At 55.4% G+C, this 25827-nt stretch overlaps 1 protein-coding gene across 9 annotated transcripts in view; it reads right to left on the minus strand.

The window, feature by feature from the left end:
- Positions 1-25827, minus strand: part of ARHGAP39 (Rho GTPase activating protein 39) — a 127837-nt gene that overhangs the window by 80375 nt on the left and 21635 nt on the right. The gene's annotated exons all lie outside the window — the stretch shown is intronic.

Below are 25827 nucleotides of genomic sequence, written 5' to 3' on the forward strand. Positions count from 1 at the left end.
CGCCCCCGGCGGGACTCCTGCTCCCGGCGTGCCGCGCGCCGGCGCATGTGCATGGGGCTCGCGACGGCGTCCCCTGGCGGCGGGGGCCGTGCGGGGCGGGGGCGGGGCCGGAGGCGGGGGGTTGCGCTGGTGACGGGAGGACGCGCGGTCGCGGCGCATTGGGCCGGCGGCGGCGGCAGCGGCGGCGGCGGCGGCGGCGGAGGGCGCGCACCGAGCGGGCGGCGGCGGCGGCGCGGGAGAGCCGCGAGCAGCTCACGCGCGGCGTGCGAGCCGGGATGAGGGGCTGTGGCCGCGCGGCCCGCGCGCAGCCTGCGGGTGAGAGCGCGGACGGTGGGCGGCGCGGGCCGGGAAGATGGCGGAGAGGCCGGCGCTGTGGCCCCCGCCCGGTCTCGCGGAGGTCCCCGGCCCGGCCCGCGAGGATATGGGTCCTTGGCGACTGAGGGGGCGGGCGGTGCCGCGGCCGGGCCGGGGAGGGGCGGGTTCTGTGTGTAGAGGTCTTGCTGGGGGGGCGGCGCAGGGGCGCGAGGGGCCCAGGCCTCGCGGGGCCAGGGTGTGAGGTGGGTGTGGGGTCAGGCCTAGGGGTGAAGGTGGGTGAGAGTGTGCCCGGCCCGGGGTGCGGGTCGGTGAGTGTGCCGGCCCTGGGGTGTGAGCGTGCCCGGCCTAGGGTGGGCGTGAGTGGAGTGCCGGGCCTGAGCGCGGGGTGTCGGCGCGGTTCGGGTGCGCAGTCGGGGAGGTGCGGGGCCAGGGAGTCGGGACGCGCGTGTCCGGGTGCGGCCCGTGGCCTCCAGCCCCGCCGATCTGGCCTCTGCAGGGAGGCGGGCTGGGGCGTCCCCGCCTTCCCTCCCGGTCGCTCTCCCGGAGCTGGAATTCCCTCGGTGGCCCCCTGGTTGCGGGATTGGTGTGGGTGGAGGCAGTGTTCCGCGCGAGGGCCGAGATAGAGGCAGGCTGTGCGCATCTTGGGGGTCAGGACGTCTTTTATTTTAAAACGTGCAGCTGGCGGGGAGGCCGCCGCAGCTGTGGGTGTGTTACATGCTGCTCCCACAAGCAGCTGCTGTGGGCGCTGCGCAGCCTTCAGCAGCAAAAATGCGGCGTCCCTCACCCAATTCGTTGTCCTAGGGTTTAACCAAACCTCCTGTGACCTTTACAGAAACCTACAGTTGCAAGGCTTCTTGTTCCTCCCCTGGTGCAGACAATAGGAGGTTTGTCTTTGAAGCCAGCGAGGGGAATTGCACCCTGTACATCCTGGGTGCCTCTGTAAACAGCAGGTGGTTCCCGGTCAGCGGCTCCCCTTTCACAGTGAGCAAGGTGTGTTTCTCCTCGTTGGGGGAGGGGAAGGAGATTTGATAGGGGTGAATGTGAAGCAAGGAGACTCATTCCATAAAGCAGCTTGGCGCGGACTGTGTGCCCTGCGCGCTGGCTTGGGAATGAGCAGGGCCCTGGGTCTCTCTGCCTGCACTTTGTCTAGTCAGCTGTCTGGAGAGGCTGGAGAACAGGGGGGAGAAGAGGGCGGCTTCTGGAGCCAGACTGCTTGCCTTTGAGTCATGACTCTTCTGTTTACTGGCTTTGTACTCTGCCTTTGGTTCCTCATGTGTAAAATGGGAGCACCAATAATATTGGGCTCCCTGGGTGGTTGTGGGGACTCGGTGAATTCATTGTGCCTTGTTGTCAGTGTTGAGAAAAGTCAGGAGTTGTTATCGCTGCCAAGATCTGGTTTCCAGGGTGCACTCACTGGGTCGGCTGTTTCATCTTAGTTTAACACTAACTTGAGGTCTGTGGCTCTCTTTTCTTGTGCAAGCTGGGGTCATATTTGGAGAAACAAGTCTTTATAAAGGTAAACGAGGAACAAATCTCATGTACTTAGATAAATTATCATATAGAACTGTTTTAAAAAATCTTTTTAGAAGAAGAAAGCTTCTAATGAACCAGTCTAGAATCCTGCAGTACTTATTGTCCTGGGAGGTAGATAGGATTGTTGTTGACAGAAATGAGATGTCAAGCAGTTCTTGGGTAATTCTCTACTTGAATTAAACTATCAAAGCCATTGTTGTTATACTTTTTTCTTTTTAGTTTAATTAATTAATTAATTAATTTTGGCTGCGTTGGGTCCTTGTTGCCGCACGTGGGCTTTCTCTGGTTGCTGAGAGCGGGGTCTACTCTTCATTGCATTGTGGTGGCTTCTTTTGTTGCGGAGCACGGGCTCTAGGTGCACAGGCTCAGTAGTTGTGGCACGTGGGCTCAGTAGTTGTGGCTCGCGGGCTCTAGAGCGCAGGCAGAGTAGTTGTGGCACATGGGTTCAGTTGCTCCGCGGCATGTGGGATCTTCCCGGACCAGGGCTCAAACCTGTGTCCCCTGCATTGGCAGGCAGATTCTTAACCACTGCGCCACCAGGGAAGCCCTGTTGTTATACTTCACAGTGTTATCCTTGTAACAGAAAAGATACTTTATTAACAAACTAAGTGACAGTGAGGGCATAAGCACCAGAAAATGAGGACTTGGCATTATCAGTGCTGTAACATTCTGTCTTGCTAAGCTGTTGGAAGGAATAACTTAACTTGCTTCAGAACAAAGTGGAAAAATTCGTCATGTTTCCCAAGGAGATGGTTCTGTTTCTCAGGTCTAGGAAGAGTATCTTAGGCTTACCCTAGATCACTTCATCTCATCCCCTTTATCTGTGTGACACTAAGACTAGGAGGGACCCCCCCCCCCACTTTAAGGAGAGTCTTTGGGCATTTGTGGAGTCTAAGGTTGAGAACATTTGATGTTCAGAGTGAATGGTAACGAAATAGCTTCTGTGAGCAAATTTTAAAATACCTAAAGATAGATTTAAAAACGTCCATTCCCGCCTTCTTTCCTGCATGTGTGCTGGTGTGGGCTGTCCTTGAACAATGAAATAACAGTGAATTCAGTGTCTTGTTAAGCCTCCACCTGGTTCTTTGTTGCTTTTGAAGAAAAATGTCCGTGTAAAGATGAAAAAATTAAAAAAATGTTTCACTATGAGAACATTCTCATAGTGAAATACCTAGTTTTACTAGCAAGATAGCTTTGCTGTGCCTGTTCACTGACCCATGTGGCCATTTGTTGAGGGTCTTACATGCTCCCACTCAGAGTTGGCTCTGTGGGTGTCCTGTCTCAGGAGCTCAGCCTGGGTGTCGCAGCGCTGGACCTGGCGACACCTGGCAGAGCTGGACTGGGCTGCCCTGCCTGGAGGTCTCTTCTCCTGTTATCCTTCTTGCTCCCCTGGTAAAGTCTGCACCCTCAGCTGTGGGCTGTCTCTGCTCCCTCCTATGCCTGCCTCACCGTGCCTCCCATCGGCCTCTGGGACTTGCCCTTGATGTCACCTGGCAGCTCTGCCCTGCTCCCTGCGGTTGTTTCTGACCCTGACTGCTGTCCTGCAGCCACACTGTTTCACCCTGCTGAGAAGAGCCTCCTCCCTTGGGCCTGCAGCCCTAGCTCACTCCTGCTTCTGCTGTGCTCACGCCTCAGCCTTCCAAACACCGCGCCAGACGAGGGTCTGTAAGCTACAGCCACTGACAGCCCCTTGGCCTGTCTTTGTAAATAAAGTTTTATTGCACACAGCCACCCTGGTTTATTTTTGTATCATCTGTGGCTTTACGCGGGCTTTCTCACTGCTGTGGCCTCTCCCGTTGCGGAGCACAGGCTCCGGATGTGCAGGCTCATTGGCCATGGCTCACGGGCCCAGCCGCTCCGCGGCATGCGGGATCCTCCCGGACCGGGGCACAAACCCGTGTCCCCTGCATCGGCAGGTGGACTCCCAACCACTGTGCCACCAGGGAAGCCCTCATCTGTGGCTTTTTTGGCAGACTTGACTAGTTGCAACAGAGACTTCATGGCCCACAACACCTAAACTGTTTCCTGTCTGGCCCATTTTCAGAAAAAGTTTGCTCTAGAAGTTCAGAGGGAGAAGGACTGTAGTGGGGGGCTTCAAGGAAGAGGTGGTCTTTGAGCTGAACCTCAGCAGGAGGTGAGTGGGGGAAGGATGGAGGACACTGCAGCACTACAGACAGAAAGGGTTTCAGGTCCTTGGGAGTAAAGGCAAGAAGGTGGCTCATGTGTGGTTTGTGGGGTTAGAAGTTTGTATAAGGAATAAGAGGAAATAAGGGTTATAACGTGAAGATCTTTGAACTTAGGTGAAGGACTTTAGATTTCAGTTCTCTGGCTATAGGGAGCCACTTCAGGTCTGTGAGTAGGGGAAGTCCTGATAAAATGGGTTAGGAAACATGTACCTGGCCGTGATGCGTAGGACAGGTTGGAGAAGGAAGAAATCAGGGAGTTTATTGGGCAGCTTTCTCTAGAAAGACTGCAGTAACAAGTCAGAGGTTTATTTCTAGCTCACATTTCATTTGCTTGAGGCTCTTTTCTGAGAGTCTTCATTGCTGGATCGGGGACGTGCCCTTGTTTGGGACACGCTATTCTTATGGCAAGAGAGTGGCAGAGACTCAGCCTCTCTTTGAGCTTCAGCTTAGAACTGGAGACTCAAGTTCCGTGGCCAAAGCAGGTCCCCTGGCCCAGCCCTGGGGGAGGAGCTACGTCCCACGGCCAGGGGCGGGCTGTAGGATGGACAGCCCTCTTACAGGGAGGGTGGCCAAAGAACGGGAGCCAATGCTAGGACCACCCCAAGGGAGCAGACAAGTGCCAGCCACACTTCTTCCCTTAGCCGCCTGCGTGGAAGCCCTGCAGGCGTCTCAGGCCTTGCCTCCTGCTTCACTTCCAGCCTTGGCCGCCTGGTGCTCTGGGCCCATCACGTGCTAGGTTCTTCCCCCGCATGCTGCTGCTCCCTGCCTTGCTCGTCGTACCTTCCACGTAGTTAATGAATCCCCCTTCCTCTGGCAGCAGGGCTAGCTGCCAGGCGGGGCCTGTGCCTGTCTCGTCCGCACTGTGGCGGTGCCTCCTGGCTGGACCCCCTCCCCTCTATCTTCCACGCAGCTGCTCAGGGCATGTGTGCAGGTCAGTGTTCTCATCCAGCGGTGGTTCATCTGGAGACATTTGCGGTCGTCCCAACTGGGAGCAGGTGCAGCGGCAGTGAATGTGTGGAGGCCATCCCGTGCCACCCAGGATGCTCCGCGGCTGAGGAGCAGGCCCCGGGCATGTGTGCCAGTCGTGCTGCTGCCCTGCCCTCCTCCCCGGCTCGCCGTGCCCCCTGGACTGCTGTCCGTGGCCCAGCGTGCCCCGACTCGCACCCAGCGCTCCGGCAACTCTGGCTGAGCACCGCCAGGCCCAGCCCTGCTCCGCATTCTCTCTTCCCCTCACACGAGCAGGGCTCGGGTGGCTCCTTAGGCCCTCACTGGGGCCTGCCTGGGGTCTGATCTGTCCCCATGCCAGCAACGCTCTGCACAGCCTCCAGTTGTCCCCCTCTGCACGGGGAGTCCTCGAGGGCAGCAGACTCAGTGCCTCGTGTAGCATTTCCTTTGTGTCTTAACATCAGCAGGGATGGACGCCTTTAGGTGGGAGTCACCGTTGTGCTTCCCAGGTTGACACAGCAGCGGCTCCTTCCAGCTACCTGAGGCCTCTCATCTCTTGCTTTCCTAAGTGTAAATGTTTTAATTCTCATAGATTCTTTTCATTTTTGCTCCTTAAAAGGTTAAAAAATTTTCTACTATGTAACATCTTCAGGGTTTGAAGGCACAGAGGGTGCACAGTGTAACTGTCTGTTGCCTCCTTCCCTTCTCTGCCCCCAGAAGCCTGGTCCCCTGGAGGCACCCACTCCGTCTCCTTCTAGAGATACTTTGTTGTAACTATGCACGCAAACATGTATATGTCTTCTTTTTTTCCTGCTCTTTTCTTTAAAAAATTTTCGTAACCTCGCCTTTTTAACTAAATGTGTTTGGGTTTGGGAAGTCACTCCATGTCAGTACATTTTCCAGTTCATTCATTTTCATGACTACATCGTGTCTGGCTGAGTGGAGGTGCTATAATTTATCTGACCAGCCCCTGCTGGTGAACATCGTATTTCGCGCAGTTAAAATCAGGCTGCAGGCACAGCATTGTGGACATGTGCACGTGTGCCTGTGGGGCCCATCCCTAGCAGTGACATCTCTTTGTTTAATCACTGTTGATTCTGTTAAATCAGGTTTTGCTTTTGTTTCTTAATGTCTTTAACTGTACTTTCTATGGTCATTTATTTCTCCCAGTTATCTGTCTGTATTTTAAATAATATAGGATGGTCAGATTAGGTGAGTTTCTCAGTTGGAAATTGGCTCACCTTTCATGTGTTCTTATAGGTAGGAGTGACTAGGAAAACATATCCACACAAAAACCTGAACACAGAAGTTCACGGTAGCATCATTCGTAATAGCCAAAAAGGGGAAACAACCAAAATGTCCATCGACAGATGAATGGACAAACAAAGTGTGTTCTGTCCATACAGTGGAATATTATTTGGGAATAAAAAGAAAGGAAGTACTGATTCATGCTACAATGTGGATGAATCTTGGAACATTATGCTGAGTGAAAGAAGCCAGACACAGAGGTCTGGCTTTGTACGGTTCCATTGATACGAAATGCCCCAAACAGGCAAATCCATAGAGACTGAAAGTAGATTAGTGGTTGCCAGGGGCTGGGAAATGACAGCTAAGGCGTATGGGGTTTCTTTTTGGGTAATGAAAATATTCTAAAATTGGACTGTGGTGAAGGCTGTGCCTATCTGTGAATATACTGAAATATTCTAAAATTGTATGCTCTAAATGGGTGAATTGTATGGTATGTGAATTACATCTCAATAAAGCTGTTAAAAATAAGAGTGATTAGGATTTTTAAGGAGGGAGCGTTCCAAGGGGGGGCCCAAGGCCTTAGTGTTGACTCTGTCCTGGGCTTGTGGTGAGAAGTCCAGTGGGCAGCACGGTGACTCCCGGATCGGCCTTTGAGATACTGGGTATAGTGGACACAGCACTGTTCCCACTGTGGAAGACTTGAGTTCAGCCTTGACTCAGTCCCCGAGGAGTGTGGCCCATCACAGGTAAATCGATCAAATCGCTTAACAGCCGAGCCTCGGCTCATATCTGTGGATTAGATTATATGTGTCCCGTCTATTCTCAGGGTGTGTTGTGAGGCTGAAGTGTGACTGAATTTCAGAGGACTCTGTAAATTACTGAGTGTTATACGTGTATAGGGTTCTAAAAAAGTAATTTCAACACCAAGAGGCCAAGTCAGCAGAGCACGTTTTCTGTCCTCTTGCAGACTGGTTGACCCGAGTGTAGCCGGCTGCATTGTGAACAGAACCATGTGTGGCCCCAGGGTGCTGGGCTCAGGCCTGGGAGCCCCTCATCTGGCCCCCACTACTCGAGCCTATTTTCCTCCTTCGCTGCACTCCTCTGTCTGTTCTGCTGCTTCTCTGGGTCCTTCCTAAAGTTCCTGGAGGCCCAGCACGAACCAGAGATGTGGGTGCTTCCTTCATGTGTGGAGCTTCACAGGAATGTCGTCCTGAGACACTGCTGGTGGTTCTGTTACAGTCCCTTCAGCTGCTTCCTGGGACTTCTCTGGTGGCCAGCATGTGCTTCCTAGCCATTGGGATCGTGTGAAGCATGTACAATACAAATTTCCCAGCCGACAGACTTCAGGTTGTTTGTGCATCCGATTGCACGTGTCGCAGCAGCTTCTGGACTCCAGATACTGTTTTTCTATTTAATTTTGGTGGTGTTGGCCTTTTATTTTGTATTCAGAATTCAGCCATACTATGAGGATTCCTACTTCTTCTGACTCTGAGAAGCCCAAGAATTAGCCTCTGGTTCCCAAAACCTGGGAGGGGGTAAACTGTGGGTCCCGGAGACCCTCATTTGCAGGGATGTGCAGAAAGCCCAGCGGCCGGCCACCAAGGGACAGTGTGGGCCTTCCTGCCTGAGGCCACTGGGGCCCAGGATGGTGTTGCTCAGGGCTGGAGCCTTCTCTGTTGGTTTGGCAGGATTTTTTTTCTTTTTTTTTTTTTTTTCTGCGGTACGCGGGCCTCTCACCGCCACGGCCCTTCCCGTTGCGGAGCACAGACTCCGGACGTGAAGGCCCAGCGGCCATGACCCACGGGCCCAGCCGCTCTGCGGCATGTGGGATCCTCCCAGACCGGGGCACAAACCCGTGTCCCCTGCATCGGCAGGTGGACTCTCAACCACTGCGCCACCAGGGAAGCCCTAATTTTTTATTTTATAGTATAGTTGATTTACAACGCTGTGTTAGTTTCAGGTGTACAGCTAAGTTATTCAGTTATACCTCTACATATATCCTTTATTATTATTTTTTAACATATTTATTTATTTATTTTTGGCTGTGTTGGGTCTTTGTTGCTGCGCGTGGGCTTTCTCTAGTTGCAGCGAGTGGGGGCTACTCTTTGCTGCAGTGTGAGGGCTTCTCATTGCGGTGGCTTCTCGTTGCAGAGCACGGGCTCTAGGCACGTGGGCTCAGTAGTTGTGGCTCGCGGGCTCTAGAGCGCAGGCTCAGTAGTTGTGGCGAACAGGCTTAGTTGCTCTGCGGCATGTGGGATCCTCCTGGACCAGGGCTGGAACCTGTGTCCCCTGCATTGGCAGGCGGATTCTTATCTACCGCGTCACCAGGAAGTCCCAGAAAGTTTAGCTAAATTTTTAATACTTTTTTTTTTTTGCGGGGTGTGTGGGCCTCTCACTGTTGCGGCCTCTCCCATTGCGGAGCACAGGCTTCGGACGCGCAGGCTCAGCGGCCATGGCTCACGGGCCCAGCCGCTCCGTGGCATGTGGGATCTTCCCAGACCGGGGCACGAACCCGTGTCCCCTGCATCGGCAGGCGGACTCTCAACCACTGCGCTCCCAAGGAAGCCCAAATTTTTAATACTATTTTGTGGGATATTTATCTGCCCCAACAGGTATTTGTCAGGAAAACATTGTGTTTTTCCTGCAGTACTTCAGCATTTGTTGTTGTTGCTGCATCTGTCTTGAAGTGTCGCTTTGTACGTGTGCCATGAAAACTGCCTTCCCACATTCACCCTTTGTGTGGAACTGAGCCGATCACAGGCGAAAAAACAGGCCGGCCGCAGCTTGTTTGGACTTGTCTGAGTTTAGCAAATCCTTGGCATCAGGGAGCCTCTAACAGGGCTTAGAGCCTTTGATGTGCCTTGCAGCAGAAACAATTTTCAGTATTTTCTAATAACACTTGTAATATATTCTATAAAGAGCAAGTGTTCACATATTTCTCACTCAACATTGGTAACCCATCCTGAAAATCAGACATTCTACTTGAAAATAGAGTCTATTTTTCATCATGTTAAATGGGAAAATTTATTAACTCATTAAGTATCAGTCAATTTCCTAAAACATCTTTGAAACCCTGATAAAGGACCTTCATATAAGAAATAGGCTATCATGTTAGAATGTAAAAAAGGGTTTCCTTGTTTTCCAGACAAGTGATGCAAATTATCTGCTGTTGCTTTTCCTGTGGTAACGCCTAGAGCCTCTGCGCGTCCCGGCGACTCAGCAGCGGGTGCCCTGGTGACGCTTTTTTTTTTTTTTTTAATTTTTGTTGGAGTATACTTGCTTTACAATGTTGTGTTAGTTTCTATTGAACAGCAAGGTGAATCAGCTGTACATATACATGTAGCCCCTTTTTTTTTTGGATTTCTTTCTCATTTAGGTCACCACAGAGTATTGAGTAGACTTCCCTGTGCTATACAGTAAGTTCTCATTAGTTATCTATTTTATACATAGTATCAATGTGTATATTTTCAGAGGTGCATGCAGCATGCTTCTCCCAATTGAATTTCAAATCCAACCTGAGGTTTTTTCCCTGCATGTTGTTTTGAGGAAATTGTTTAGTTCGTTTTTTGACATAAATACAAATTTTACCCCTTTAATAACCAAAACTGAAATACATATTAGAATAATTATATGATTTGTGAACTTAAAAAATGTTTTATTGAAGTATAGTTGATTTGCAGTGTGTAAATTTCGGCTGTACAGCCAAATGAGTCAGTTATATATATATATGTATTATATATATAGTCTATGAACTCTTAAACTATCAAAAACCAAAAGATATTCTACCAAACAATTTTAACCAGGATGATTTCCATGGGGAAATACAAATATGCCTGTATTTGTAATGTGGGTTAATGTTAATAGATGATGAGGTTAAGAAGTTATTTCTTCTCTATTTTGAAATAATTTGTATGGTGAAAATGAAATTTAAATTAATTTTAAAAATGTCTGGACTCCAACTCCCATTTTTCATGCTGAAGATAATTTTTTAAGGAAAGCTTCCTGGTTTTCAGGTAAGGATGGCAGATTGAACACATGTATACAGCTTCACTCTCTCCCAAACTCTCTCCCATTCTGCTAAATGAACAGGAAAGTGATGTTTAAAAACGTCAAAACTCACAAGGCTGAATAAAGTGAGAGGGAGATGATAGCAATAAAGTTTTGGAAGCTGGGAGGCAGATGCATACGTCATAACTGACTTAGCAGATCTGAGAACGGCAGGTTCTGTGCTGGCAGTGAGGAGAGCTGAGAACTAATCCTGTTTGCACCACAGAATCATCAAAAGGCTCAAAATTTAGAGGCACCAGGGACCTTAAGGAAGTCAAAGAGAGAACCACAATGAAGAGCAGAAAACAAGAGGCTAACAGGAAGGGTCAGGAAGATTTGAGAGAGACCAAAGGGAATCTCCAGAAACAAATGACAGCGGAAACTTAAAAAGTAACCAAAGGGCTAAATATTCGATTATAAGCAGTTGAAGAGAGGCTTTGTGAACGAGGTGAAAGGATTTTAATAAGAACAACAAAGAGTTAATGGAATGGAAAGTATGGTGGAGAAGGTGATTGAGGGGTGGAGGACAGAATGCAAGAGTTTCAGATACATTTGATGCCAGCCCCAAAAGCCAGCTTAGAATGGAGAAGAGACAGTGTTGGAAGAGCTGTTGGCTGGAACTAATGACAGATGTGATGATGGAAAAATCGTTTATTTCAAACAGGATAAATAACGTCCATGTTGAGAAACGTCACAGCAACGCTCCAAAACACCAAAGACCAAGACAACGTTTAAAGCAACCAGAAGTAAGAGCTCTTCCAGGGTGCTGACGGGTCCTGCTTGCCGCCCCTCAAGCAGGAGGGAGCGGTCCTGCTTGCCGCCCCTCAAGCTCCGGTGGGAGCGGCCGGAGACACTGGCCTCCTGCAGGGTAGCCTCCCGGAGCAGGGTGGAATGCTGTTCTCAGAGAAGCAAAGAATCATCAGGGAAAGCATGAGTTGCAAAATGGAATGGTTAACAAATGATGAACATGTTTGCATGAAATAATTATATTTTGTAGGGTTCAGAGAGAGACTACACAGCAACAGCAGGGGTGCCAGATGCAGCAGAACCCCGGTTTGGGGTGGGAGAGCAGAGAAGAGCACTGACGTCTGGGAACCCTGTCCAAGGGGCTCGACGCTCTGCAGCTCTCCGGACACATGGAAGCCTCGCAGGGCCTTCAGAGAGAAAGAGACAGAGAGAATTGAGCGTCCGAATGACTTTGCGCTTCTCAGTAGCGGTTCTGGAGTCTAGAGGTCTGGGAAGCAGTAAGTTCAGAATCTGATGGAAGGTGACCTCCAGTGTGGTGCTCCGCCCACGGACGCGCCCTGCCCTCCCCGTCCTGGAAACGACCAAGATGCTCTTTACTGTTTGCGGTGAAGGGCGGCCCCTGGCCACGGCAGCGCCCAGCGATGGAGTGTGCCTCTGAGCGTGTTCCTCTTGCCGGGAGCGGGGCGAGGCTGAGCGCCCGCGTGTTTCCACCATTCTCCGATGTGGTTGCCGCCCCAGCCGTTCAGGAGCCTTCGGGCATCAGCATTGCGGCACCTGCGTTGCAGGCGACGTTAGGAGCGCTAGGGGCCAGGACCGGTTGCCTCCTGTGCTCTTCCCTCACCCCAGAGGCGGGAGCAGCTCGAGCCGCCCAGCTGACCTGCTCGCCAGTTTCACCCTTGTTTCCTTTACGTGTTCCCACCCCTTTCCCGGTACTACTGCTGATTCTTCACTCAAATTTGCTGGTGTTTGGGAGGTTTGGGGTTGGTGTGGTAGTAATGGGGACAGAAAAGTAACTTTATATTTTGGGTGAGGAACCAGATGTTAGGCGAGGTGGGAGAGAGGGATCCAGGGCGGTGCTGTGGGTACCACGTGAGGACAGGAGCAGGGCGGGACGGTGCCAGTGGGCTGGGCAGGTGGCGATGGGGAGGGTGGGTTCTGGGAGAGGCTGCAGTACTTGGCATCTTCCTAGGATAACTGGCCACCTTAGAAATAGGAGACTGGAAAGCTCAGCTAGGGAAATGGCAGTGGGCGGAGCAGCGCCGTCTTGATGCAAGGAGGTCTGTCTAGCCCGCGTTGCACTTATGACTTTTACAACTAGTGCAATTTAAATGCTTCACGTTTTAAATCATCCTATTAGCAGATGCTTCTGACGGTTGAACCCTGGCAGCTGTCACATCATCCAGAATAAACCCTTCTTTTATAACTGGCCAAACCCTCCTGTCCCACGTCTGCATGATCCTGGCAGTCTCGCCTCGGGCCGGGGGGCCGGCAGAGCTCGTGGGGTTACAGCCTCGCAGGGGCTCTCTGGTCGCTCACATGGTGCTGTTGTCTTGGTAGCTGCAGGTCAGGATTCGGCGTGAGCTCGGAGCTGGGCAGAGCTGGGCATCCCTGGGATACTCGTTGGGGAGGCAGCGCTCAAGCCAGTGCCACAGGCTGGGCAGACTTCCTGGGGGCTCCCACTCCTCCTTGAGTTTGGAGCCTGTGCTTGGACGGTAAAGGGTGTGGGTGCAAATCGCCGACCATCCCTGGGCAGTAGGGCTTCACTTGGTCGGCGCCTGCCCATCTCCCAGAGGAACACGTGGAGGCTGGTGCGCGCAGGGCAGTGCGGGTGCTGGGGAAGGTCCATGGGGACTGGATGCTGGAGGAGGTTCGGCCTCAAGTGGCAGCCACGGTGTGGTCCGGGAGCCATGGGGTGCATGTGAGCCCCGAAGGGTGAGTGCCCTGTGGAAATGTAGGATGGGCAGGGAGGCACTTCACACCTGCTTTTGGTTATTAGAGGAAAAAGGAGGTTAAAAAAAAAAAGAATCCTAAGACTTGAGGTGAGCGTTCCAAATGCTGGCGGCACTTAGGACAGACTCGGGAGGAAGCCCGTGGGGCACCATGGAGGTTCTCCCAGGGCTGTTTGAGAAGTAGTTGTGTACTTAGATCCTCTCCCTCGCTGCCTTGAGTTGACAACTGCCCCTCCCTGTCCCAGGAGGCGTGTGAAATCTTTCCTCCTGGGAGAGGAGGCAGAGGTCACAGGAGCGGGGACTCCGGCACCAGTGAGGATGCAGGTACCTGCCCAGGACATGGGCGGCCAGGCCTTTCCCTCTGTACCAGCTTTTGGTGGGGAGAGTCCAGCCAGAGAGGCCTACTCTGGCGCCCGTCCAGTGGGCCAGTGTACAGCCCTGCCAGGCCCAGATTTGAAGCTGAGCTTCCAGAAGGAAGTGGAGAAGCATCCACGTCGCTGAGGTGAGAGGACTTACATTCCCAGGGAGCAGGCAGTGCTGTGCAGGAGGGGACGGGGCAGAGTGTGGGCGGGAGGGCAGAGTGAAAGGTGCAGTGAGTGAAGCGAACGTAGTCGTGCAAAAGAACAGAAAGACATGAACAGTAGGAAATAGACCAGTAGAGGCCGCTGCAGCTGGTACAGGAGCCTCAGCAGCACAGGGTGGGGTGTGGAGCAGAGGGGCCCCGCAAGGGCCTGAGGGCAGGCTGGCTGGCAGGAGCAGGGGACCTCGGAGGCACCTCCAGACCTGACGCATGAACTCTGACCCAGCCAGATGGCCCATCAGCTGTCCAGGTAGGATAAAGGCGTTTTCAGACGCACACATTTTCAAAACCTTAGCACCCACCTGCCCTTTTTCAGGAAAAGAGAGAAGAAACGGGAGCCAGGAAAAAGCTCTCGCAGAAGGGAAGGCGGTCCCAAAGCGGCGGTGCCCCGGGGCTGCCTGTGGGTGGAAGAGGCAGAGCACCGAGCCCACCCTGTGCCCACCAGCAGCCTCTGTTTGCCGGGACCCTGGGCTTGCCCTCAGCGGCTGGGCTGGAGGGTCCTGTTCACTTGCCGTATTAATCGGCTCCACTGCAGCGCCCCTGGAGGACGCCCCGCTCCACGTGTGCCGTCGGTGGGCTCCCCCAGCTCCGTGTACTGGCAGCTGAGTGCCTGGAGAGGCCAGGCCCGGTGAGGACAGGCGCCTAGGCTCCGGGGGGCGGTTGGAGAAGATGGTTTTTGCTTTCTGGACTCGCATTTGAAGTAGACAGGCTGCTCGTGTGAGGACGTCCAGAGTCTGGGTGTGAAGAGAGGTCAGTGGAGAGTGTGTCGAAGGTCTCCCGGGGCCGGGCCTGTCCCTGGGCACCTCACGCTGGGCCGGGGCTCTGTGATGCCAGCAGGAGCCTGTCAGCTCCGGCGCACGCCTCTCAGTAACAAGTGTTTTGGAGGTTTTCAGCTGAAACGAGGCCCCGTGACCCCACGTCAGCGGCAGCACCCTCTGCCCACCTTTGTCGTGGTGCTTTCCTGTGGTGGTTCTCACAGCTTAAAAACGAACAAGACAGCTCTTGGCCTCTCCCCAGGTTACCACCCCGCCTCCCTGTACCTGGCGCACCTGTGCCTGCTGTCCCTCCTCCCTGCTCCCCTGAGCCCGCCCCCACCGCCTGTCTCCGCAGGCTGCCAGCACCCTCTCCACGCGGCTTCCTCGCCTCCTCCAGCCCTTACCTCTGTCATCTCTGCTAGTTCGCTGTGCCCGTAAACACGCGGGGCAGGAAAGTGGAGTTCCTGTTGTGTGCTGATTTCTCCTAAGCTTGCATCCAAAACGTGGCCCTCGTCCCGACCCAGGTGCGTGTGGCCGACCACCTGCTTGACGCGCCGAGTCAGCACCTGCTGGTGTGGCGGCTGCCCTGACGCGCTGTCTCCCTGCCTCTTGCACCCGTCATGCTGCCCTGGCTCGGCCTGTGCTGCCACCCAGGTTGCTACTCGTGCACCTGTCGAGCGATGTGTGGTGTGCGGTGAAGCGGGAAATCCGTCGCACGGGGCGCCGCAGCAGATGACACCCTGTTCTGAACGTGTAGAAAACTTCTTCCAGTTTTCTAAGAAAACTCCCGAGGAGAGTGAACTGGCAGCTCTGGGGATCAGGGAAACAGTTGAGATCTCGAGGAGCACATGATCCATGCCATGTGCGCTGTTTAAAACCCCAGGGCCGGCGGGGTCAGGAAGCGGCTGGTGGCTGAGGTTAGGCAGACACCAGAGAGGGCTGGCAGCGCGCTTACTTGCAGGTCAGCTCTGCTCGGGCCAGCTGTGGGCCTGATTTTGTCCTCTGCTTGCTCTGTTGGTTATCCAGGGAGAGGTTTAAGTACTTCCGCTCCGGCTGTGTCTGGGTCTCCTTTCACTCGGGTGTCCGTATGCCTGATGCTGCGTTGTCCTGCTTTGTCCTTTGGTGGCCCTTCGTGGTGGCGGAGTGACCATCTCTGGGCGTCGCTGTCTCCTCCGGGTGTGAGAACCGCTCGAGTGTTTGCCGCTTTCCTGTCATTCGGTCCCAGCCCTCATGAGCCTCCCACAGTGGCTTCACTCTGGACGTTACGATGGCCACAGAGTAAGGAGCCACCCTGGACGCTGTCCACGTTGAGGTGACAGGCTGGGTGAGAGCCTGCATGCCCCCAGCCACTCCGGAAGCACCAGCTCTTTTGGGGGTGCAGCTTTCTGAGGACTTGGTGAATCCTCCTTACTTTCCTTTTGTACCGCGGCCTAGAGGGGCAGCCTGCTGCAACCAAGGCCCTTGGAGAAGGGGTGGGATTGGAGACTCCTTTCTACTGTGCCCTGGCCCCCTTCTCCCCCTTCCCTCTCTCTTCCCTGCCGCCTCATAACATCAGCAGGTGTGGGGGGCTAAATGGCCCCAGGAGGGCTGTTCTGATCACCACTGCATCCCAGCTTTAGGACAAGGGATTCATGTCCTCTCATTTGGACAGGTACTGAGAAGTACCTGCTTCAGGGGTGGCTGGATCCAGATGCCAGGTGGAAGTGGCCCAGCAGCTGTAGGCCCCAAGCCCCATGCTGGCGCTTCCAGCAGGCAGGGCGTGTCCTGTGATCCTCGGGGACGTTGCTTCTGCCCTGCACCCATCCCATGGGGTGGGGTGCAAGCAGGGCCTCCACTCAAACACCTGGAGGGGCACTTCCCTGGTGGTCCAGTGGCTAAGGCTCCATGCTCACAATGCAGGGGGCCTGGGTTCGATTCCTGGTCAGGGAGCTGGATCCCACATGCTGCTGCTAAGAGTTCATGTACTGCATACCGCAACGAAGATCCCACGTGCCACAACTAAGACCTGGCGCAGCCAAATAAATAAATAAATATGAAAACAAAAATCTAATGACGTTAAAAAAAAAAACACACCTGGAGAGCCCCAGGGAATGGGGCTCCTAGCAGACAGGAGGGAGAGAAGCATAGACGGACAGCCGGCTCCTGTGGCACGTGCTGGGCCCAGCAGGGGCTTCGGAACGTGAGCTCAGACTTTGGCCTTTTAGAAACGGGACCTTGTTTTCTGTTCTGTAAGGTGAGGACGGACACAGCTGCCGTGTCCCCAGGTGTGCAAGAGGAAATGTGATGGAGTTTGTACAGCTCTTCCCAAGCGTCTTACTGTATACAGTAGGTGCTCAGTAAATGATGCCGCCAGGGCGAGGTCTGTGCCAGTTTAGATGCTGAAGCTGAGGCAGTTTTGTGGAGCAAGCGCGTTTTCACAGGTGGTCAGGGCAGTGTCGTGTTGCGCTGAGGCCACCTGCTGAGTTGTGGGTTCCATGCTTCCTGCCCCCACCCAGTCCTCTTCCTCATAGTTGCTTGTGGGGTGATTGCCCTTGTGCATACAGAAGGCTGTCTCTATCGTGACCTGCTCTCCCATGTGTGCTGCACAGGGAGTGCAGGTGCCCCCCGGAGCGCGGTGGGGTGATGCGCAGGTGCAGACGGTGCCCTTGGGGTGACTGTGGTTCTAGGTTCCTTAGAGATGCCGCCGCAGCAGGCAGCTGCAGCCTCACCTGTTCGTAGCACGTGATGGTCCTGCCAGCTTTCCAGTCCCTCCCCAAAAGGTCGCTTCTCAGCCGTGACCCCGAAGCCGCTGGCCATGGAAGCGGTGCATATATCTTCCTTTTTCCCACGAGCTGTGACCACGGATGACTGCTGGGGCGGGGCCTTCTCACTCCCTGACTCACTGCTGTATCCCATGGGTGGGGCTGTGACTGAGCAGCTGGGCCTTTGACCTTTGTTGGGAGCTCTGACTTTCATGCCCTGGTGTGGGGTCAGTTTTCAGAGATGTTCCAAGGATGGTCCCCTGAGATGAAGCCTGGTTAGCTGTGCTGGCTCTTCCTTCTTACAGATGTGTGGCCCCCCACCCCACCGTGCGGTGGGCCAGCCCGTCAGGCCTGCTTCTGGAGGTGCCTTCTGCCCACACCCCAGAGCCGCACCAGCTCTCCCTCTGGTCAGAGTGTCTTGTCCATTCTTGACCTTCACAGTTCCACATCCTTGTGTTTGAATGCATCTGGATCTGTAAAAATCTGGTCTGACAGTCTTTGTCTTAGCTAGACTGCTGGTCCATTTATGTTTATGAAAATTATTATATTTGAATTTATTTTTATGGTCTTATTTCACACTTTATTTGTCCTGTTATTTGGGGACAGATTACTTTTTTCCTCCTTTCTTAACTTCTATTTTATTTTATTATTTATTTATTTATTTTTTGGCTGCATTGGGTCTTCGTTGCTGCACGTGGGCTTTCTCTAGTTGTGGCAAGCGGGGGCTACTCTTTGCTGTGGTGCGCGGGCTTCTCATTGCGGTGGCTTCTCTTGCTGAGGAGCATGGGCTCTAGGCATGTGGGCTTCAGTAGTTGTGGCACGCGGGCTCAGTAGTTGCGGCTCGCGGGCTCTAGAGCGCAGGCTCAGTAGTTGTGGCGCATGGGCTTAGTTGCTCCGTGGCATGTGGGATCTTCCCAGACCAGGGCTCGAACCCATGTCCCCTGCACTGGCAGGTGGATTCTTAAATACTGCGCCACCAGGGAAGCCCTTAACTTCTTTTGGGTTGATCTTTTTTTATTTCTTTTTCTCTCCTCAACTAGATTGGAATTCATTCATTTGGTTTCCATAGTGGCTGCCCTGGATATTTTAACACACAGAATTCATTTATCAAATCTAAATTAATTGATATTTTTACTCTCCTCCAAACAATTCAGTGCTCTTAGAACACTGTGTGTCTGTTTAGTTCCATCCCAGGTATGGGCTAACCTCTCCCTCTCCCCCCGCAGCTCCTGCTTCCTCAGGGTGGGTGGGCTGGGTTTCCTAGTGGCCCTCATTTACCTGATGCCTTCGGGGCCTCAGCCTTGGGGGTGTCTCCAAGAGGGTCCACACCTGGGCACATCCAAGGCTTTCTGTTCGCTCGCCTGCCTCTTCTAAACAGTACAGATGCTCAAGATCAGCCAGGCCCTCAGATGCAGACAGCAGAGGGGTGCCTTGATTTCCCATTGCCGGTTTTACTTAGCTTTTGCCCTCTGAGGTTCCGAACTTTCTTCCTATCTCATCAATGGGTTAAAATTTTTTTCAGTAGTTTAAAACTGTCATAATAGTGTGTTTGTTCTCTCTTAAGAGGGTTGGTCAAAGCTGTCTGTTTCATTATTGTGACAGAAATGGCAGTGTTCTCTGAAGTCTTTACTCCCAGTAGGTCCTGGGGCAAGCCTCCTGTGTGTGTGTTGGTGGGGGGCGTGTCCCCTGCACGACGGGTCCCAGCTCTCCCAGCGGCCTGGCAGGCTTGGCCCTGCCAGGAAGGCACCGTCTCTTCTGCTACTGGAACTTGGCAGAAAGGAGTCTCTGACAGTCTGAGTTGATGAAACGTTCCTCGTGTTTATCAGTGCTTTTCTGGAACCTTCAGCGAGGAACTGGATGGGACATCCCCCTCCGCCCCCCCAGGAAGGCGAAGCACCCTCAGACGCTGTCTGACAGCAGGGCTTGCCCCAGGCCTTCTGCACAGGGCCCTGTGGGACCCGTGGGGTCTGTTACTGTGACTGCCGGCACCACCTGCAGGTGTGCAGGGGCCCAGATCCGTGTTTCCTGATGGTTTTCCGGCAGATAGAGAAAAGGTTTCCACTTTGTTTCCTTTCCTCTGTGTCTGGTTAATATTTTGTCCCACACTTTAGGTGAGTCCTGACAAAGCCTGTGGTCACCCAGTGCCTCCACCCCCGGGGCCTGAGAGCTATGAGAATGACTGGGAACCACGCATCACCCTCCCCCCTGCTCCGCTCCCTCCTCCTTGCTTGCTGGGTCGTGGGAGGGAGGTGTTGCTGTTGCTTCTGTGGTGGAAACCGCATTTTACTCCTGTTTCTGAGACGTGACCTTGCCGACCTTGGGACTCCTTGTTGGTCAGCATCTCTGGGTTTCACCGTTGACCCTGTGGACGCAGCCCCCTCCTCCGCTGCTGCCTGAGAAGGGCTCCACCTCCTGGCTGGGCCACCTCTTTGCTGGGCTGTGTTCAGCTGCGTGGTCTGTCTGCTGGTGGGAATTGGCCAGCTTTGCATTCCAGAAATATCTGCTGGCCTTTCAGCCTTGGGGGCGGGGAGGTCCTCAGGGAGGCAGTCGGCTTATGGGAGCGACTCAGGCCATGGCAGACAGGACCGCAAGGTCGTGCAGGTTGGCTGGCCCCTACCACCTTGCGTGGAGGTGGGGAGGACAGCAGGCTGGGGGTGGGCAGGGCAGAGCTGGGCGGCCTCCTAGAGTCGGCTCCTGTCTGTCTGGACACACCAGTGGGGTGGAGGGTGCCGTTCAGTGTCCCAGTGCCCAGCCCTGCCCGCCAAGGTTACCGCCAGTGGCTGTGGGCTGCAGGGGTCTTGGGATGTCCTGCCCTTGCCGTGGCCCCTTCCCTGCCCTTGCCGTCTCAGCGCCCCGGGGGAGTGGGGTGCAGCACGGAGGCGGGCGTCCCGGGCCCCATCAGGCCTCAGGCTGTCGCTCCGGCGGGCGGTGGGCACCGTGCTCACACGTGTTCACACGCTCACGAGGCGCACACCCCGCTCCACGCAGGCGGCACTGGGCAGAGCGTCCCCCTCGGCCCCCGGCCTGCAGGTTGCAGCTTCCTGGGGCTCGTGCTCCAAGCAGACCCCATCAGGAGCCGGCACAGAGTGTTTCTGTTCCAGAACTCGCGTAGGAAGTTGGAATCAAGAACCTTCTCGCCCACGTGTGACCGGAGCCTTCCTGCAGTGGGGGCGGGGAGGAGCGAACAGTGGTCCGGTCCAGCTGCCCCTACGCAGCTCCGGCCTCAGCACCGGCCGGGGTCTGTGACAAGGACAAGCCGACCTGCCTGCGCAGGGGGGGGGAAGGGCGCCGAGCGACCACGTGGTGAGGTCGGTGGGCGGTGCGGCTGCTGAGAGCTCGGCAGCACCCGGCAAAGGGCAGCCATCGTCACAGCCCACTGAACTGTTTGTGAGTTTTTAGGTGTCTTTACTTCCCCTTGTGCCAGGTGCTTTTCAGGAGGCGGGCTCCGGAGCCAGGTGCCGGGTCCAGGGGCTCCTCGTCTCTTGAGCTAGGGCAGCCGGGGCCCCCGGGGCGGAGCCGGCCCCCGGCTCACCGACGGGGGCGCCAGGGGGCGCGGGGCCCCGGGGGCCTTTGAGGGGCCTTGGTGGGGAGGGTGTCCCTCCTGCGGTGACTTTAAGAGAGCAGACCTCCTTCAGGTGAGGGGTGTGCATGGAGCATTTTGGGGAGCCGGCCAGGACAGGGTGAGGGCGACCCAGATCCGTGAGTGGGGAAGGCCCCGAAGCGCGGACACTGCGCGGAAGAGCAGCCACAGGGAAACGCCAGGCGGCCGCGTCTCCACACGCAGAGCCACGGGAAGTCTGACCACCATGCCCCGGCGCCACCTTCGCCCGCCAGGCGGGTGAGAAGCGCCTTAGGAAACCCCGAGTCCTGGGCAGACAGCCTGTTGCCGCTCTTCTCTGTGCTTTGAGCCGTCCACAGCGTCCTCAGGAGTTTCCTTTTCCTCAGGGACCCTCTGTCTTCTCCTGGGCGGGGTGGGGTGGGCGGGGCTGTGCGCGGTGCCACGTGGCCCCTGGAGGTGAGTGTGAGAAGCGTCCGCGCTTCCGCCGACTTTCCTCTGAAGGAGGCAGGCCTGTCACTGCAGCAAGTGCTGCTGCGTCACGGGGCAGAGGTCTGGCTGCGGGGGTGGGAATGAGCAGAAGGCACAAGGAGGTTGGAGTAAAAAGAAACATCCTCTGCCTTGAAGCGCCGCTGCTCCTCCTTCGTGGAGGCCCCGTCTACTGTCCTGCACCCCCGCCCCTCGCCAAAGCCCCCGCATCATCTTTTGGGGCCGAGGCGGCTGGGGGCTCAGCCTGGAGGGGTCGGGAGTGGCTGCCCCGTGGGCGCTGGAGGTGACAGGAGGGCTGGCGTTGGCGTCCTGCAGAACGACAGGCTGTCGCGCCGTCCTCCTCTGGGCGCCAGGGCGCTGTGCGCCTGGAAGGTTTGGGGAACCCGAACAGTTCGCTGGTGTTGGGCTGTTCCTGTCACAGGCCAGCTTGTGTCCCCGACCTTGGCTCGTGAACGTGTGATAGAGATTTTGTTCTCTCTAAACGGTCCTGCAGGGGCTCCGGTGCGGTTTTGTTGGTGAGGAAAGCCCAAGAAGGTGAGGGCTTGGGACGCACACACGCGGGTGAGCAGAGGGGTCTGTGTGTCCTGATTGCCTGTCATGCGACCCCGAGGCCAGACAGAAGCCACGTGCTGTCCCCAGAGTGGCAGCTTTCCGAGAGCTTGCAGGGCAGCTCCAGCCTCCGAGATTCACTTTACGTTGCGTCCAGTTGACTCCAAACAGCAGTGTCCTTTCTGTGTGGGGTGCGGTCTGATGTCCTTTTCCAGAAAGGTCTGAAAAGCTGGTTCTGACCTACGGGTTGATTCCATGACTTGCTGACGGATTGGGCCACGATTTTCAGCGTAACAGCGTGGCCCGTGCATTTGGGGGGGTGGTGGAGGTCAGTGAGAACAGCTGCAGCGGGAGGTGTGGAGGCGGAAATGCCAGCCCGGCCTGTTGGCTGAGCGGGGAGAGCGGGGCCTTGTGCTGCCAGCCCACACGAAACTGAGATGGGCTCATTGTTCAGATTTGGAAAACGTATTAAAAACAGCCTGGAGAATGGAACATAGGCCTGCTGGAAATGATGGCTGAGTAGAGGCTTGTTTGTTCATTCTTTCCTCCCTGAAACTCACTGAAATGGACAAAAAGAATGAAAAATAGGGAACAGGCTTTCATCTACAGTGAATTAAGGAATAGCCACAGCCAGAGGAGGGTGTCAGCCAGACAGGGAAGAGGAGCGAAAGCCAGAGCCTTGAGCGGGGCTGAGTTTTCGCCCAACAAAGAGGATTCTGGGGGCACCGTTGGCGACATTTAGCTGTGGCAGAACTGGGGTCTGTGGTTTGGGTGGGCCTTGGGGTAAACCAGATGTGGGTGGTGCGTCCAGTGAGAGAGGAGCCGAAGGAGGAGGGCCCAGGTGCTCCAGCCGCATTTTCTACATAGATCCAGACTCAAGCGGTGAGATGGGGAAGAAGAGAGGGGAAACGGCACTCCCTGTGGACATGCCGGCCTCTGGCAGTGCCTTGGGCCGTGTCCCCCGTACTGTGGGGGCTAAGAGGCCTCCCAGTGAGTCCCCTGGCAGGCAGGCAGACAGTCACCCGAAGGAGCTTTTGCAGGAGGGCCTTCGGATGCCCATGGAGCCACCTTCCCACCTGCCCCCGTGCAGCACCAGGCAAGGCTGGGGTCCCAGTGCTCACTCAGAAGCCAGGAGACTCTTGCTAGAGCCAGAGGGAAGAAACTTCTGGCGTGTTCGGGGGTGTTGCTGTATGGCTCTTGAGAGAGCCAGCCTGAGCAGAGAGTATAGGGGAGAGCGGCCCGGGGCTTCCTAGAAACCGGATAACCCTACTGGGCACGGGTGCCAGCTGCTCTGTCTTAAGTTTGAGTTGGGTTTCCGTCACTTGCAACCAAAAAATGTCCTAAGACCAGAAACTCATTTCCAGAGCAGAACCTGTAAGGAAACTTGGCAGTCGAGCATATCTGGAGCCACACAGCTGGTGGGAGCTCCCCGGCTCCAGCCTGTCCCTGCCCTCGTTTATAGACGACAGGATCAGGAGCCAGCGTGGGACCCCATGTAGGCACTGGAAGGAGGAGAAGGCAGCCCCAGGGGCAGGAGCGGAGCTCAGCTATGCACAGGAGGAGGAGGATCCGGGGGACAGGAATGCGGGAGAGATGGCGCTGGCAGAGCTGAGAAAGGAAGCTGGGGGGCAAGAGCTGTGAGAGACGTGAGAGCCCCATGAGTAACGGCAGACAGCAGGGGAGAGCAAGTCCCCAGGACAGCTGCTTGCAGAGAACATGCCGTGCCGGCACAGAGAGGAGCAGACGGGAGACAGTTGGACGATGGTCAGGGGGGCTGCGAGGGCACCGGGCAGCGGGACCTGTCCAGGGGTGCACGAGACCCCTGGGAGTGGATGGGCTGGCTTGCGCCTTGAGAGTCATGTTTGGGAAGACAATTGGGGGCAGCATGGCCCAGGACCTGGTGCCCAAATGGGACCCTCTGTAAAGCGTGGACCGCCGCCCTCTCCTCAGGTTGGGGGGGGTGGGATGTGCACAGGCAGGTGAGAGGGGCCCTCCAGGAGCTCCCCGGGCCGGGCCGGGCTGGGGCACCCACGGGAGGAGGGTCCGTAAGGGCCGAGCGTCTGCATAGATTGGTGTTTGCAGGGGATATTTGTCTCTTCTCCCCATTTTACTTCCTTATTTGGTCATTTATTTATATCAATATGGACATAGGGATATCCTTTTATACTTTATAACTTTATAAAGTATAAAAGGATATCCCTATGTCCATATTGATATAAATAAATGACCAAATAAGGAAGTAAAATGGGGAGAAGAGACAAATATCCCCTGCAAACACCAATCTATGCAGACGCTCGGCCCTTACGGACCCTCCTCCCGTGGGTGCCCCAGCCCGGCCCGGCCCGGGGAGCTCCTGGAGGGCCCCTCTCACCTGCCTGTGCACATCCCACCCCCCCCAACCTGAGGAGAGGGCGGCGGTCCACGCTTTACAGAGGGTCCCATTTGGGCACCAGGTCCTGGGCCATGCTGCCCAATTCTTCCCAAACATGACTCTCAAGGCGCAAAGCCAGCCCCTCCACCCCAGGGGGTCTCGTGCACCCCCTGGACGCCCCGCTGCCCGGTGCCTCGCAGCCCCTGACCATCGTCCAACTGTCTCCCGTCTGCTCCTCTCTGTGCCGCACGGCATGTTCTCTGCAAGCAGCTGTCCTGGGGACTTGCTCTCCCCGCTGTCTGCCGTTACTCATGGGGCTCTCACGTCTCTCACAGCTCTTGCCCCCCAGCTCCTTTCTCAGCTCTGCCAGCGCCCTCTCCCCGCATCCTGTCCCCCGGAGCCTCCTCCTCCTGTGCATAGCTGAGCTCCGCTCCTGCCCCCGGGGCTGCCTTCTCCTCCTTCCAGTGCCTACATGGGGGTCCCACGCTGGCTCCTGATCACTGGTCGTCTATAAACGAGGGCAGGGACAGGACTGAGCCGGGGAGCTCCACCAGCTGTGTGGCTCCAGAATGCTCGACTGCCAAGTTTCCTTACAGGTTCTGCTCTGGAAATGAGTTTCTGGTCTTAGGACATTTTTTGGTTGCAAGTGACGGAAACCCAACTCAAACTTAAGACAGAGCAGCTGGCACCCGTGCCCAGTAGGGTTATCCGGTTTCTAGGAAGCCCCGGGCCGCTCTCCCCTATACTCTCTGCTCAGGCTGGCTCTCTCAAGAGCCATACAGCAACACCCCCGAACACGCCAGAAGTTTCTTCCCTCTGGCTCTAGCAAGAGTCTCCTGGCTTCTGAGTGAGCACTGGGACCCCAGCCTTGCCTGGTGCTGCACGGGGGCAGGTGGGAAGGTGGCTCCATGGGCATCCGAAGGCCCTCCTGCAAAAGCTCCTTCGGGTGACTGTCTGCCTGCCTGCCAGGGGACTCACTGGGAGGCCTCTTAGCCCCCACAGTACGGGGGACACGGCCCAAGGCACTGCCAGAGGCCGGCATGTCCACAGGGAGTGCCGTTTCCCCTCTCTTCTTCCCCATCTCACCGCTTGAGTCTGGATCTTGTAGAAAATGCGGCTGGAGCACCTGGGCCCTCCTCCTTCGGCTCCTCTCTCACTGGACGCCCACCACATCTGGTTTACCCCAAGGCCCACCCAAACCACAGACCCCATTCTGCCAAGTAAATGTCGCCAACGGTGCCCCCAGAATCCTCTTTGTTGGGCGAAAACTCAGCCCCGCTCAAGGCTCTGGCTTTCGCTCCTCTTCCCTGTCTGGCTGACACCCTCCTCTGGCTGTGGCTATTCCTTAGATTCACTGTAGATGAAAGCCTGTTCCCTATTTTTCATTCTTTTTGTCCATTTCAGTGAGTTTCAGGGAGGAAAGAAGAACAAACAAGCCTCTACTCAGCCATCATTTCCAGAAGGCCTATGTTCCATTCTCCAGGCTGTTTTTAATACGTTTTCCAAATTCTGAACAATGAGCCCATCTCAGTTTCGTGTGGGCTGGCAGCACAAGGCCCCGCTCTCCCCGCTCAGCCAACAGGCCGGGCTGGCATTTCCGCCTCCACACCTCCCGCTGCAGCTGTTCTCACTGACCTCCACCACCCCCCAAATGCACGGGCCACGCTGTTACGCTGAAAATCGTGGCCCAATCCGTCAGCAAGTCATGGAATCAACCCGTAGGTCAGAACCAGCTTTTCAGACCTTTCTGGAAAAGGACATCAGACCGCACCCCACACAGAAAGGACACTGCTGTTTGGAGTCAACTGGACGCAAC

The sequence above is a fragment of the Phocoena sinus genome, chromosome 17 (genome assembly GCF_008692025.1).
Source record: "Phocoena sinus isolate mPhoSin1 chromosome 17, mPhoSin1.pri, whole genome shotgun sequence".
NCBI classification, from domain to species: domain Eukaryota; kingdom Metazoa; phylum Chordata; class Mammalia; order Artiodactyla; family Phocoenidae; genus Phocoena; species Phocoena sinus.